This window comes from Diadema antillarum, unplaced genomic scaffold, assembly GCF_040938485.1.
Source record: "Diadema antillarum isolate AM-2024a unplaced genomic scaffold, OU_Dant_1.0 scf00000180, whole genome shotgun sequence".
NCBI classification, from domain to species: domain Eukaryota; kingdom Metazoa; phylum Echinodermata; class Echinoidea; order Diadematoida; family Diadematidae; genus Diadema; species Diadema antillarum.
The window spans coordinates 2,250,285-2,265,193 of record NW_027271069.1 but is presented as its reverse complement, the minus strand read 5'-3'; the positions used below and the strand labels follow the sequence as shown (position 1 = coordinate 2,265,193).

At 36.7% G+C, this 14,909-nt stretch overlaps 1 pseudogene; it reads right to left on the bottom strand.

Annotated features, from left to right (window-relative positions):
• Positions 1–1,369: 1,369 nt before the first annotated feature.
• LOC139723020 (nose resistant to fluoxetine protein 6-like) overlaps positions 1,370–14,909 on the bottom strand; it is a 29,065-nt pseudogene continuing 15,525 nt past the window's right edge.

The following is a 14,909-nucleotide window of genomic DNA, read 5'->3' as shown; positions in this document are numbered from 1 at the left end:
ATAAATTTTCTTATGTTTGACTGCCATTCACAAAATTAATAATATACACTTGTCAGAGAGAAAATTTAACACAAACAGCTCAATTAACAATCACGCAAATTGCAAATTTTTCAAGTTGACAACTTCGGACCTAATTCAGCGTGGAAAAGTGCGAAATGATTTTGCAATTCAATTTTGCATATTCAATTTTGATAAGCATAAACATGTGAAAAGAGACAGATTATGAATGGTCGAGAGTGAAACTGAAAAAATGCTGTAATCTTCATTCCTTCTTACGACAAATCAAGTTTCTGCTCTATTAACGGATTGCCTCTTTTTTTCTTTTTCTGGCTACATTGTAGCCAGAATCATACACATTTACACACAATTAAATAATACAAATTTATCATGTCTTTACTGTAATACATGGATGACTATGATGATGTTTATTTTCTTTAACGATATTAACAATCTAAAATAATTTCATGAAATGTCTGACTCTTTAAACAGAGGCAACAATTCTCAAAATACAATACGACAGCTAAGCTGTCATGTCATAAAGGTTGTAAATTGCAGTGTAGCATACCGAAATTGCATTCAAATTGGTCTGCTAAACCACTTGTTATGACATGTACAAAGAAATCATGGGCAATGTCAAAATATTGTCATAAGAAAAAATATTAGTGAAAAAATGTTTCCCTTTACATTAGGGTGACTATAGCCATCTATCATTTCGGAAATCGTTGTGGAGGGACGGCAGTATGTTATGAACCAAGTGATTTTTTAAAGACATTGTGGTTGTGTTCGGGATTATGATAATGGATCCTATACCTATTTTTAGCTTAAATAATTATCAATATACGTTTTTTTCTATGCCATGAAGTAATCCTTACGATTATTTGCAGGCAATCACAAGATCTTCAAACCATTTTGAGCGCTTTTACGTAAGATACGTTATTGTACACCATTTCCTCTTTACTAATCCCTACGAGCCTTTATACTTATTCTAGTGGATTTGTATATAAACTATGGTGGCAATGTCATTGCTTTGAGCAGCAGTTTTCTAAACTTAAACTTAGTTTCTTCGACAAGTTTCATATACATTACTACATTTTGCGCCTTGTAAGTAGTGGTATGTGATTACAGATACTCAAGTAATAACTGGTGAGGTACTTCTCTACATCATATCGATTGCGGGATAAATAAATTTGCCTAGAGGCAGTATAGTCTATAAAGAAACGTGCAGTGACTGTGTGATATACCTTGGACTGAGCATCAAACAATATGTTTGTATCAAAGTATCAGAACAGAAACATAGCAGTGAGAGTGCGATGTTGTCGGACACATCTTATTTGTCTTCCAATGACAGCCGATCTTCTTTTTCCGCCAACTATTTGAATCTGCCAAACATGACCTTCTCTAGACCCAGAGTAGGTCCCTCAATCAGGAGAGAGAGAACCAGCGCAGCAGTGTAGGAGACGACGACGTTACCTATGAAATGGTAGGCCTTGGGGTAGAGCGAGATTGGGAAAATTAAGATAGAGATAGAGATTGTATGTTGTTATTTTCAGTTTCCTATACTTCTTCACTTGTGCAAATGAAATTTTTATGACAAAATTAATGAAGATATCATCGAAATATAAAGAAGAATATACATAAAGAATTCTCCACAGAAAAGATACAAATGAAATCATTGTGACAAATCAAATAACTTTCTCATGAAAAAAAAGAGAACATTAAGACTAGTTTAAAGAAAATAATTTACGTGCTATAAAAGAACATGCACTATAATTGAGGCAGAGGTAAATATGACCGTCAAGATAAGCAGTTCGATTTCTGACAAATGATTAGAATAAGGCCCTCCTCTTTCCCAACCATGCGGATGTGGGAATTGCAAATTTGCGGATATTTCACCAAAGCAAGAAATTATCAAAAAAACAAATACATAGCCTTTATCAATATTCAGATATGATTACAAACATATCAGTAAGACAGTGAAAAGGGAAAAAATACAAATATAGATTGACAATTACACGTACATAGGTTAACACTTATGCTATGGTAGGTAGCAGCCAGAAAAGAGATGTCCCTTATTTTTAGCTGACCTAAAATTATTCATTTAATTTCAATTATCTATGATGTGTCCAAATGAAAGTAAAACGTAAGAGCAGGACCAGACAAGACAAAACAAAACACACAATGACAACAACAAAATACAGGATGTCTCGAAACATAAGGAATAAAAAATTATACTCCTGATCTTAATGATTTCGGCTGTAATTATAGATGAGAGCTCTTTTTGTAACCAGATTTAAACGTATTCAAAGAGCTAGTATTACGAATTGCACAGGGGAGAGAATTCCACAGGGTAGGACCAATGTAAATGATAGATCGTTGATAAAAAGAATTACGAGATAAAGGTATGTGAAAATCATTCGCGGATCGCGTGCTATAATTATGAATTTGATTATTAAAAGTGAACAAATCTAAGAGAGTCTTTGGTAATAAAACGATTTTTACACAAATCCATACAAAATTCCAGCTTGATATTATTTGTACATATCATTCAACTGCAATATCTTCAGGGATATAAAAGTGGTTGGGTATCGGCAAGAAAGGTGGCATGGGAAATGATTCGTATTGCACTAAAAGTCTTTGAATGTAAATTCGTGAGCATTGCCCCAAACAGTTATTTCATAGTACAAATGAGGTAGAATCACAACATTATAAATTGATTTTAAAACAGACTTTTGGAGTTTGTACATTATACCAATATTTTTTGATAATTTGTTACAAACAAAATTAGTATGATTCGACCAATCCAATTTATTATCTACATGAACTCCAGTAGTAGAGCAGATAAGCCGAAGAATTGTGCAAAATTTGACTAAAGCATGAAACTTTCACCATTGTTAGTACATGCTATAAGATTAATTTTAAGATCGGGAGGTAAGTCTGAATTGACCTCTGATGACCTCCAGAGGTCAATGTACTTTAGATATCAGAAAATTGATATTTTGCGTCATTGGTTAATGATAAACACAGTAATGATGTACTAAAACTTAATTTTTGTCACAGTGAAATTGTCTTTATGTTCCACAGAGCCCTGACAGGTTTCTACCTTTGACCTCTGATGACCTCCAGAGGTCAATGACCTCAAAATGTCAGAAAATTGATATTTTGCATCATTGGTTAATGATAAAACACAGTAATGATGTACTAAAACTTAATTTTTGTCACAGTGAAATTGTCGTTATATTCCACAGAGCCCTGACAGGTTTCTATCTTTGACCTCTGATGACCTCCAGAGGTCAATAACCTCAAAATGTCAGAAAATTGATATTTTAATGCCTCACTCATAACTGAAACACGATAATTATGTACTAAAAACTAATTTTTGTAAGAGGAATTGCCTCAATGTTCCACTGAGCCTTTCGAGTCAGATTTCTACCTTTGACCTCTGATGACCTCAGATGACCTATGATGAGGCCAATGACCTCAAAATGTCAGAACATTGATATTTGGTGCAATTGGTTGATGACAAACATGATTTAGATGTTATATTCATTTGTATTACAATTGAATTGTTTTCCTATACCACAGAGCAAGAGAACTTTGACCTCTCAGGACAATGAGGGGTCACTGAGGTCACATGTGCAGGCTTACCTGTATTGATGTTTGGCTTCATTGGTGTAATCGTAAATGCTTAATCATGTACAAATCACGCATTGACGTTTTGATCAAGGTATGTATGCATATTCCACAGCGCATTGGTTTATAGTAACATGTCTCTGAAATGTGAGAGGTCAATTACTTCAGAAATAAAGCTTAAGTTTCTTGAGTGATGGCAGTGACCTCAAATATAACTGTTATGTTTGGGTTAGTTATGTAGACTAGCAAATATAGGCAAATATGGCCATTATCTCGACACTCGAGGAAAACAAGGCCCACGAGACTGATAGACAGAGTGTTTAATCTATTCAGTGTAAGTCTCATAGATTTTTTCCCCCATTTGTCGGACTCATTATGGGACTGGTTTGCCTAAGTGTCAAGCTCATGGGCAATGTTTGCATAGTTTCCAGCTGGTGGGTTGTTACAGTATGACTGCGATGAATGACTCATGGTCCTGGAGTATACAGTCCACAGCTGCGACATCATGGACCATCTTGAAAACTTCGACATATTGTGAGGCCCAACATGCATTCCACATGAAGCAATCCTGTGTATTGCAACTAGCTATTGCCATCCAAGACCTACCCAGGGAATAGATAAGCATTCATGGCAAACCATGGAGAAAGCGGATTGTGTAAAATATTTTGGAGTTCCAATAGGAGGCTCAGCTGGAATCAAATCGCCACAGCAGCTTAAAAAGGTTATACTTCAACCAAAGACTCTCTCCAGACGAAGATACGAGTATCATAAAGTTCAGGTGTTTTGCTACTCCATGCCGCTCAGGACTGTCCTGGAATATGCATGCATCATCTGGGATCCATTCACCCAGGTGAAACATCATGAAGTTTGGAATGATCCAGAGAAGATATGCACTCTTTAGCTGCAATGACCATCGTATGCAAAACAAGCAGTGTTACAGCCACACTTGAAAAACAAAACAAAGCAAAACAAAACAAAACAAAACTACAATGGCAATCCCTGTAAGAAAGTACAGCACAGGCAAATTCAGCGATGATGTTCTGCATCAAGAACCCCACAATATCCACTCCGCAGGAAGTTGTGGCTCTATTGCTACATTCTTCAAAAAGGGCAAATGACCAAAAATGTCAGGCATCATTTGCAAGAACACAAAGTAGGCCTACTCCCAAAAAAGGTGGCGGCTACTCTCGGCCACTGTCTCTCGTATCTCTTTGAAACACTTCAGGAGAGAGATGCTCAATATTCAGCTCTGTTATTAAAGATACATATGTCTCTCTTTTTGTTTTTGCATTTGTTTGTTGTTTTTTGCTTCATATAGCTCTTTGGATACCTTCTTTAACCATTCAAGAAAAGGCTCCATGGCAGAATATTACAAGATTACAAAGTATAATGAAGAAGAAGAAGAAGAAGAAGGAGAATAGGAAACGAGATCTGCTGTCAATGATGCAGAGCCAATACCAATCAGTTCCATAGCAGATTTTAGTCGGCACTGCAAAGGTTTGGATGTCACTCTCTGTTGACAAAGGATATTCTAAAGCTCCAAGTAAGTCCATGGGGTGGTTTACATTGTTTGGGCATAGAGGGTTGGGTTGGGTATATGAGGATATGATGCTTTGTTATAACAATTAGGTCTGAGATATCTGTTTTTTATGTTTGTTTTGACCATCCCGCATGGATCTCCAACGAAAAGGAATGATAATGTGTTAGACCCAGCCGCCACCGTGTTTTTTCAATAGATTTTGATATTACAGTGTAGTTGAGAAAAAAGTAACCGCTCATTGTCCTAGATGGAAGTCAAAATTGAACTGTGTGTGGAATTCTCTGCATACAATTTTGGACACACACACACACACACACACACACAAAATGCATTTTTTAATATATAATTAGTATTTCATAAGCAGCTGGCCATTACAAACCAATGAGACCAGACATCAATATTCTCACATTTTGATGCATATTTTTCAATATCCTCCAGAGGTCAGAGGATCATCGCTAATATTCATGTGAAATGAGTACACGCCTTTTGAATTGCTCACTTTTATTGCTATAGAAATACACAATATGTGCATCATGTCAATCATTAAATGTTGTATCAGTTTCATTTTCAGTCTTGGATTATTTTTCCCATGTACAAATAAAATCGTGGCAAAGTAAACAACTTTAACATCAAGATATAAACGAGAATACTAAAAAAGGAATAGATGTAATAACGTGCAAGGCAAATACCAGGCCTACATCATCTTAAGGTATACAGGTGAAGGAAATCACCTTATTGATAAACAATTTACATGACTGGGATAGCGACCACTGAACAATATTGTTTCTTAAAACTCTCTCTTCTTTTCAACAAGTGGAATAAAACACATGCACATACCGGGGCATCAGTTTGGAGGAGGGGTGCGGTGGTGGCAGGGATAGTTGACCCCCACCCCATTAAATTCTGAGATGTGGACTATGTTTTGTTGTTGTTAGTTTTTGTTGTTGTTTTTTGTTTTTTGCTTTTTAGACAGAAAACTGCCCAAGTTTTTCACTTTAAGTGTGCATCGGATTGTTAAAATTTAATTCTGAAATGCAAAATCTCCCTTCTGTGAGAGGGGATATCTCCTTTTGATAGACTCCTTCCCCCTGCTTGGTTCCTTCCACAGATATAACATACTTTGCGGAATGATAATTTCCCTTATTCTATGAAAAATGTTTTTAAGAGACATTTTTATTTGAATTCCAAAGATGAAAAGGCTTTCCTAAATATGCACGATTGTTCATTTTGGAGGGCAAGAGGCATTTGCCCCGCCTCCCGAGAAAATATGGGAGGGGGAATGGTGGGGACATAAAACTTTGCCTCCAAGTATTTCCTGAGATGGAGATTTTTTTTTCTTCACTTTTTTGACAGAAAATGAATTGTCACTGAACATTTCAGCTATAGTATGCACCAGATTAAAAGGCAGAATCTCCTTTGCATACCCCCTCCCCCACACTATCTTTCGTTATGTCCCCTTCCATATACGCTCAGTGCTTTTGTCCCATTTTTGGTCTATATCATTACAAAGTATGTACTAGATCTTTAATTTCACTTCCGACATATTAAAGAAAATCCCTCTTGTTGGAGGGGATGGTGCATCTTTCAATGAACAATCCCTCCTCGGTTTCTACCCTTAGATTTGGTACACTCCTTTTACTGATAATTTCCCAAATATTCCATCATAAATGTGTATACTAGATTTTTTTTTTAACATTTCTATTCTTACTGCAAAGGCTCCCTCGCATGGGAAGGATTGGAGGACAGCCCCTTTCATACCCTCCTCTCGCTGTATCAACCTCTCCTCCATGCATTGATTATGGCTACACATTTGGGTATGGACTTTTTTTTTTCAAAATGGTAGTTCAACCAAGAGTGGCACGAGATCATTGGATTGCAAACAAAAGAATGCAAAAGCTCCATAATGTGGGAGGGGGATACCTCCACCCACATCCTTCTGTCGATTGGTCTTCCTCCATAGATGGCTGACTTACTACACCTTTTTGATACAAATTTCGAGGTATTCCTTCAAAAGTGCCTGTGTGCCAGGTCGTTGAATCTCATTTCTCAAAATACAAGAGCTCTCTCGAATGGGAGTGGAATACCCTACCCTCGCCAACGCTGCGCTTGCTGGGTTCCCATCCATATAGACTTGGTACACCTTGGTGATCCATAATTTTGGTAACAGAAATGCATGGTTTGTAAGCCCTACATTATAAACAATTATTAACTATTAACTATCGCAATATCAATATTAACATCCTCACATTTCATTCGAGGTATTTGACCTTGTGTGATTTTCATAGGTGAACGGTAATGGCTCGTTAATAAACAGGGCCTACGAGTGCTCTCTAGAACATCATCATGTTTACCATTGATGATGCCAAACTATTCTGATACTTTGAGGTCATTGACCTCTCGAGATCATCAGAGGTCAAAGGCAGAAACTCGTCTGTGTGCCTTGGAATATGAAGACGATGTCATTGTACACAGATATGCTTGTTTTGTACATCTTTACCATGTTTGACCTTTCACCAATGATGTCATACTTCAATATTCTGATATTCTGAGGTCATTGACCTCTCAAGGTCATCAGAGGTCAAAGGTAGAAACCTGTCTGCTCTTTAGAATATGAAGACAATTTCATTGTAAGACAGATATGCTTGTTTTGTACATCTTAACAATGGTTACCATTAACCAATGACATCACAGATCAATATAATATTTTGAGGTCATTGACCTCCAAAGGTCATCAGAGGTCAAAGGTTAAAACCTGTCAATGCTCTGTGGAATCAGAAAATGGTTTCCCTGAAGTATAGATGCATGTTTAGTGAATCATAACCACATATATCATTCACAAATGTCTAAAAACATCGATATTTTGATATTTAAAGTTCATTGACCTCTGGACGTCATCAGAGGTCAAAGGTAAAAACCTGTCAGTGCTCTGTTGAATCTGGAAATGATTTCTCTGTGGTATAAATGCATGTTTAGTGCAACATAACCACATATATCATTCGCAAATGTCTAAAAACATCGATTTTCTGATATCTAAAGTACATTGACCTCTGGAGGTCATCAGAGGTCAAATCAGACTTACCTCCCGATCTTAAAATAAATCTTATGGTATGTACTAACACTGGTGAAAGTTTCATGCTTTAGTCAAATTTTGCACAATTCACGTGATTTTGAGGGCTTATCTGCTCTACTACAGGGAATTTCAGTGAAGACGTCTGCATGATTTGAGAACCACACATGTCAATGCATACAGTGTCAATGTTACATTTTTTCTTTGAAAATAATATTATCATGAAGTGTAGTAGCCTATTATTATACTTACGATGGTAACGTAGGTCATGTTGTACAAGAATTGGGTGGTATAGACATTATTCGTCATGAGGACCGGGTGAATGAGGTAAGCCGCGTAGGACAAACGGGCCATGGGCACCCAAAAACTCCAGCCCAGAAACTCTCCTATGGGACCTTTTGATAGAGGAAGAAACCCACGCACACAGCATTGACGAAAGGCGAAAATTTCATGAGTATCAGAATCATTATTACAAATGTCTCGGACAGACTTGCTCACACTGTAATTCACTTTTTACTATGGTGATTGTATCATTTTCAATTATTCCGGGAAGGGAGCAAATACGTGGGTTGATTTGTTTCATATCATATCTGCTACAGGCATGTGCATATCATCACTTTTCTCTTATCTGTTTTCATATTTTCTTTTTGCCTTTTTATATGCCATAAGAAATGTTGTCATGATGGATGCTGGTGCATTATTAGTGTATTATTATAAAGATAATAAGAAATACATCCAAAGCTGTATCGTTAATGCGTTTGGTATAAATATTTGAAGTCAATCATACACATATCAACGTAACGCAAGCAGTAAGACAATGCTAAAGTCATGATCATAAGATTTAACAGTGTTAAAAATATGCTGGGGGTGAAAAACGATGGACACTCTTACAGGCTTACTGGCACATGTTTTGGCTTTATCAGCCCCGTGATCGGCATTAGATCAATTCCCCGATCATTGTGTAATCTTGTCTTTATGTCTTGTTTGTTCCCTTTTTCTTTTATTGTATTTTTTCTAATAGAAATCTCCCGTTGTTATTTGTCAGTTTTCTCTGTTCGATGCTTTGAATCAAAGAAAAAATTGTTTTTCCTTCAATGCAAAGCTTTCGCTAGGCATTGCTTGGCAGCCTTCTGTATCTGGTCAGACAAAAATCACAACATCACATTCCCTGCGACACCGAGTATATTTGTGTTTAGGCCTACGAAAAATCGACGATATTCGAAGGGAGGAAAATCAAAATTTATTTTAGAAAACGGTGCGTAAGTATACATTGTGTGTGCGTGTTAAAGAATAAAGGTTACCTCCAGCGCCCACCAGACAGGCAAAGATGACCCAGCCAACGGCCACGCCCCACGCCAGGCGAGAGAAGGTCAGATATATCAGAGCTTCCGCAAAAGGAGAGTAACGGCCCTGGGCCCAATGGACGCCGTAAATGACCCCGAACATTGTCCCAAGGGCCAGCACCCAACCGACACAAGCGACGACCTGTAGAAGACAGCAGTTCAACTGGGAGTTTGATTTCTTACTGGCAATATTATTTTCAATGTACAACGAGCATGTAAAAAAAAAATGAGTGCGTCTAGATGAATGCCATTTTCATCTATCTTTTTCTGTAGGAAAGGTCAAAACTGAACAAAAGAAATGAAATCTTTTTAATAATACTGCATTTGTTACAATGCAAGAAATATTTTCATGAAGATATCAAATTGTTATACATATACATTTTCTTATTTTCTTAGTTTTTAGCAGCTTTAGTATAATTGTTTTAGTATCAAAAGTGAATGAAAATGTTTGTTTAAATACTTATATTTTGATTGCTTCTTTATCGTCAAAAGCAAATCGTAGTATGTTCTGAGAATACTCACTCTGTGGCAGTCTTTCAAAAAGTAGATATTGCCCAATGCTAACAAAACACATTCTTAATTTACTAATATGCAAATAGAACTTTGGAAGTAATTCAATACAAGCTTCTTTCTTCAATCTTATCAGTTAGTCTCTTCGCCTTTGCTCTTCTGAGAGTCACTCAAATGCCTTGCAAAGTATATCAATTTTGTTACTTATAAGCTGTTCATCTAATTCCGTCTTTATTAAAGCGATACAGTATTTCACAGACGTGCACATGGTTACTTTTTTTATAGGCCTACATTGTATTGTTTGTAAACTTCCATGTCTATGCAAAAATGAGCAATGTTGAAATTCATTATGTCTGAGGAGGACCCTGAAGTCAGTGTGGCACCGATGAATTATTCAGCCATGAATATGCAGCATAATGATTCAGTTTTTTTTTTTTTTTTAACTTTTGATTTCATACTGTTGTTGCTCGGTAATCTCACTACTCTTTGTTTATCAGTGAGCCCGTGCTTCTGTGCCTCCAGTGCCCTGGTTATGACCCATCATTTCCCTCTCCTCTCTCCCCCCCCCCCCCCCCTTGTCCACCTCGGTCTTACTACCTTCCTCACTATCTTTCTATCCTCTCATCAATCTTTCCTTACAAGAGAGCCGCCTCGTGTTTGTCAATGTGCGTTCCTAGTGTGTATGTATGTGTGTATTACTCTGTCTTTTTTTTTACAACCGCTTAGGGAAATTATTTTTGTTGTTTTTTTGCTACTATGTGTTTTTTTCTGTATGATGGGACTGCATTCTACAAGCTCTGCTTTTTAGCAGTCCCCTCCATTTCCAGCAATATTGTTTATGCATTTACCACAGTGACATAACAGGTTTTTTTTTGTATCTCTGTTGATAATTTAACTGTATCTTTTTTACATTGTTATTTCTGTTCGTCGCCTTGTGGTACTGATTTTCTGACATCTGTGTATACGAATGTTTCATTGTAGTTCCAATTATTTTGTTTGTTGGAAATGAAATAAATCAACTTGAACTTGAACTTGATGAGTATCATGATTATGAAGAAACACGTTCGGTTGTTCAATAGTTTGCTAGCTTTCTATTAATGTATATATTTGTATTAGATACGTTTTCAAGTTATTTAAGGAAATAATCTCTGTTTCGAAAGAATAATTTTGTGTTGTGCAATCCGCTTGTGGGCCACTTGTCCTTGAATAAAGTATACCTATAGGTTACGTGAAAAAAAAAAACACACACACACACAGACTAATGGCGTTTCAACTTGCATCTGCAACTTATCCATAAGTCTTTTGTCATGCAGGCTGTTGGCAGATTCAGTCACTAATGATTTGTCTTGACGTTTCTATTTCGACATTGTCATCATCCTGTACAACATGCCAGGGATGTCTCGCTTGAAATTGAAATAACCCGTCAAAAGGAAATAGAAAAAATGAAAAAAGAACACAAAACAAATATTATAGAACAAACAGTACAGTATGAATTGAAGAACAGTATTAAAAGACAGTAAATCCATGAATTGGTATGTAAACGAAGAAATGAATAGATAAAATACTAATCAGTACAGACCAAATCGATTTTACCTTATTTAGTTTGAAGTCCTTCTTATCTTTAAGTCTGAACATGACGTAGCCAACTACCATGCCGACCAGATAGGTAGGGATTCGGGTGTACGGCTTGGCGTATGTGATGTCGGCATTGCTTGGTTCCAAAGGCCTGCCGGTGTATGACCTGTGAAACAAAGAAGAAACATCATGCAGAAAACAAAGAAAACAAGTGCAAATGCAAGATTAGCTATAAAACATAATTTATATTACTGTCAAAATAGTCTAGTCTACAGAGTAAAGTAAGAATTGATTTTATCGGCAATCATGCGAGTGACTTAAGAGTAACAGCAAAAATTATCTGATAACAATGATCTTAAATGGAGTCCACAGTGTGCAGCTGAGAATGATGCAACATGTGCGTCATTATGGGCGAACATTCTTTCGCAAAAAAAAAATATATATTAACGTCAAATTATTTCATTCTAAAAATGCCTGTAAAACTCAATTTGTGAAGGTGTGCGGCTTTGATTCAGTATGAGTAATGACAGAAGTTCCTGGGCCTGCTTCATAACGAGTTACGATTGTTCTTACGCTCCATTCATTGAGCGTAACTCATCGAATCGAGAGTGAGATCGGATGAATTGATAGTAATTCTGTTTCATAAAGATACTTATGCTTGATTTATTAAAAGAACGGATTTAAGGTAGCTAATCGAGCGTAACTTTTTTTTTTTAATCACACCAATTGTAATATAATTCTTATGATCAATCTTTACGAAACAGACCCCAGGCCTTGAAACAAAATTACATCTGCGATCGTACCATCAAACAAACACACGCACAAACACACATACACACACACACACACACACATACACACTCACGCGCGCTCGCACACAAATCACACACAAACATAACATATATCTCTACGTAAACACAGATGCTTTTCCCTTACTCTTGTCCATTGATCGAGAACCCGTAGTAATAGTTCAGACCGAACAAGGCTGATAAGGAAATCACAAGTAGTGATATGATCAGGGCCATTCCAGCTTTTGCATTCCTGCGAGCAAACGAATAATCAGGGGGAAAACAATAGAAAAGAGATCGAGAAAATCAATATCGAAGAATCTATTTTTACGATCAAGCACAATCAACAATAACTTTGGACGGTACTGTTAGTAGAGATATCAAGCTGTGAGACACACCACTCGTTAAAAAAATAATGTATGTGGTAAAGTTCGTAAGCTAATAATGATTCTCGTTATCAAAGTTAGAATTATGATCCTTTGTTGTGTTGTGAGTGGGGGGGGGGGGAACAAAACTACTCTGAATGTTGATTCCTCAGCTCGAAACGGCGGAATACAAAAAGCGTCATAAATAGAAGCACTCAGTAGAGTTAGCAAGGTGAGGAGACATGCCCCACTGATAAAAAGATACATATTTTGGTAAGTCGGTATCTATGAGTAAAATTAGCCTTGTTCGTATATGTAGAGTTCGATTTCAAAGCGGAGTAGCTCGATATTTGTCAATTTGAGATATTTTCAATTAAACCTACTTAAAAGAAAATATGAGAAAATATTGTATGTTTCATTAATAACTTCAAGAATATTAATTCTTGTTGTGCAAGTATAGTGATGGTAACATTCGAAGAGCTTTATTTGCTTTATCTGATGGCGGACTTAATGTTAAAAAAGAACTCTTCGCCCATTTTAAAGGGATAGTACAGTTTTGGTGGAGATGAGAATTTGGTTTTTAACTTTTTGCGAGATACCAAGAAAACACTTATGATATAGTACAGAACATACCATTTTAAGAGGAATTCAAAGTCTATTTGACGAAGATCGGGTTTGGAATGACTGAAACATCAAAAAACAAAGTAAAACAAAGCGATCGTAATAAAGTGTGGGTCCCACACTTTATTAGAATCGCTCTTTTTTGATATCTCAGCCATTTCAAAACCAATTTTCATCAAATAAACATTGAATTCCTCATAGAATTACATGCTCTTTCACATCTTATAAGAGGTTTCTCATTATCTCACCAAAAATGGTTAGAAACCTGAAATTAGGTCTGAACCATAACTGTACAATCCCTTTAATGATCAAACTCTTCATTTCATTGGCAAAGGAAAGTCTCACTTGTGTAATATGACCAAAATCAGCGGACTTATGATGAAGAATTGCATATCATTGGCCAAGTACCAGGACCATCCCATGCACTGCAGGAAGAGAAATAGATGAGTTGGATATAATAGGTATAAACAAAGGTTAAAAATATTGGATATATAAAGTCTAACTTAAAAAAAAAATCAAATGATTAGACAGGCGCCCAACATGAATAGTTCGCAGGTTTTGTAAAAAATGATAATTTTCCGGAACACATTATCTGACCTAGTCGCTGTGAATTCTAAACAACAAAATACGATAAGTGGGCGAATTTTTTTCCGTACGCAAGCTGAGTTGATTACAAATAATTTAATGACGTAAAATATCTATAGTTATAGTAATATGACTAATCAACTTTTGAGCTTGTTACAGCCGTATGATTCACGATGGAAGTTACGGTGTTTGACTGATCTTGATCGTAACATGCACTTGCTGTATGAAGAACGTGAACATAGCTGCTACTTTAAATTTTGAATAATTTTGTTTTCAATGGACTTTCAAAAACAGGTCATGTATGAAGGACGATCGATATGCAAAACGCAATCCCTCCGAACTGGCTTAATTAACGTGCCCTGTTTATAGCCATATCAAAATCGATACCAACTGACTTGTTCGTGTCTAATTTTCTGTCAGCTCGTTTTCCTTTTCGGCATTTGATGTGTCTGCGCGTGTTCTTATGGGCATTCCAAAATCAAGGTTTAAATACCGATTCATCGACGGAGCCTGGGAACGGTAAAAGGTTGTTGAAGTACAAGAGATGGGTCCACCAGTATCTCCTGCAGAAGGACTTGACGAAATCCCCAAGGCCTTCTTTCAGGAAGCCCTGGCCAAAGTGCGGCATCAGAAGAGCCCATATCCCCATGGCAACCATGTACACAGGCGTGAGGCGCCACCAACGGTGAAAATAGAAGAGACACCAGCTCAAAACGCTGTTCAGCTTCTTGCTGTCGATTTGCTTCAGGGTGAGGTAAGTGACGAGGAAGCCACTGCGATTTTTCCACAACAAAAGATATGCACAAAAGCACGTATTTACTTGAGCAATCCAGAGTTATAAAGGGTTGGTTTTGTTTTAAAATTGCCAATATGAATATTATATAG